This window comes from Marmota monax, unplaced genomic scaffold (assembly GCF_021218885.2).
Source record: "Marmota monax isolate L192 unplaced genomic scaffold, Marmota_monax_Labrador192_F-V1.1 WCK01_AAM20220418_F8-fsc00043, whole genome shotgun sequence".
In the NCBI taxonomy this organism is placed as follows: Eukaryota; Metazoa; Chordata; class Mammalia; order Rodentia; family Sciuridae; genus Marmota; species Marmota monax.
This window is the reverse complement of record NW_026691982.1, coordinates 1,673,023-1,675,186: the sequence shown is the minus strand read 5'-3', so window position 1 is coordinate 1,675,186 and position 2,164 is coordinate 1,673,023.

The window sequence follows — 2,164 nt, the reverse complement described above, 5'->3', positions numbered from 1 at the left end:
TCTCTTTCTTTCTTTTTTGTAGTTCTAGGGATTGAACCCAGAGTTTTGTGCATGCTAGGAAAACATCACTGAGCCACGTCCATAACCCTATATACACTGATTTGTAATACGTCTTCACAAGTTCTGGAGCCTTGTGGCAAACCCCTGAGCAAAAACAACTTCTGGTTACTTCACATGGAGCAGCTGTGGTAGTGCCTGAATGAATGAATCTACAGTCTTGGGTTGATGGAATAGGCGAAAGGGATAGATAGTGTTTGCCACAAGCTCTCTTATGACAATCTACTTCCACAATGTCTAGGTATAAACACGTTAACTTCTTTTGCAGAAAATGCGAAGGAATTAAAATTGGAACATGTAGGCAAGGGCTGGAAAGCATTCAGTTAATCACCAGCTTTGGGTGCCCAGCTTCTAACAAGAAGAATTATTGGAAATCTAACTGAGCCAATATGAAGAGATATTTAGTTTATTAGAGAGGAATGAAAAATTTTTAGGTGTTGAACTGTGTCAGAGAAGGTCAGATTGTATGAGTTAATGTGAAACTAACCAACTCTGCAATGACTGTTTCATGCTGTGTCTACAATTTAGGGCCATTTCTTCCAGGTGGTATATGCTGTATGTACAGCCACATACAATTTTAATTTTCTGGATAATATTCTCATTTTGGTTATTTTCACTGCTTTTTTCTTGCTATCCAATCTGTATTGTAGATGCAACACTTTAATTCTTATTCCTTTATGTTTCAGTTTTTACCTAGACAATATAAGTAGATTGACAGACATATACATCATGAACCTTCCTTGATTATTCTTCCTTTAGGAGGGTTGATAGTTCTGAAGGCAGGGAATATTAAGTGCTGGCTGGGCACTAAACTTTACTACTGACATTACCTGTTAAGTATCTGTAAAGGAAATAATAAAATGGCAGCTTTTTAGAGCCCATTTGTGACTCATAAAATATGGGTTAAAACCTCCCATTTTATTACACTTTTACTTCTGTAATTATTACTGTAAGTGATAGAACAGAGCAGGGCAATCAAGAAATCAACTCTCTCAACTCCTACAAAGAGCTGTGGATTCTCTGAGAAGGATATAGGTCTTACATTTGAAGACTATCTATGAATGTCTAAAGAATAGGTTGTGGAAATAAAAAGTAAACAGAGCTAACAAGAAACTGTGAACTAAAGATAAACTCTGAATAAAGTGAAGTCATAAAAATAACGCTAAAATCAAAGATCTGCGAAAGTCCTCAGCCCATGCAACCTGCTCAAGCCCTGTTTCACACTTAGGGTGACCCCAGGAGATTTGCTCAAGTGTCTCCACACCTTAATTTGCTTATTCAGAAAACAGGGATAATCATTGTACATCACAAAGTTTGTGCTGTGAGGATTAAGTGATCTGATGTATGTAAATAGATAACCACCAGTTACTGACAGATATAGTGAGTGGTCAATAAATGCTAGTTAACATCAATTATTATTATGGTTTTACTATAGTTAATACTGATAATTGTTTTCTTATACATGATCCATTAGATTGTCTTGTGGGGATGTCTAATGTGATATTTATAGAACTATTTTGGTAGTCTTTCTGTTTTCCCCTCAAGTATCTATATATACTTGAACGAGTAATCACAACTGTCTCTTCATAGTAAAAGCCTGTTTTCTCTCACTTTATCTGGGAGTAGATGGGAAGACAGTAAATCTAACTATTAGTTCTTATAAGTATTGTGTGAATGCCTGCTAACTTCTAAGCTTTGTCTTTTCGTTGTGAGAATAAGCCATGGGCTCTGATTTCAAGAATTTATGGTGTAATATGGTACACACATATAGATACATATATTGTCAAACAATAGAGAGAGCTACAAAGAGGTTGCATGGGGAGGGGAAGTGCCTGGATTAAGATTCAGATTTAAATTAAACCAATATTTAACCAATAAGCTACTGGATTTCAGGCACTTTTCTCAGCATTCACTGCTGTTTTGTATTGAACCAATCACCCACAGCTTTAAATTGGAACATTAGTTATTGTGATATGCAGTAATCACTTTAAAATCCCATTGCAGCAGTGTTATTTAAAATAGTCTGTGTTTCAAGTCAAGAGAAGAGATAAAAGAGATTTTAAAAAAAAGTTTGCATTGCTGCTTAATAGAAGTTACTTTTCTTGGC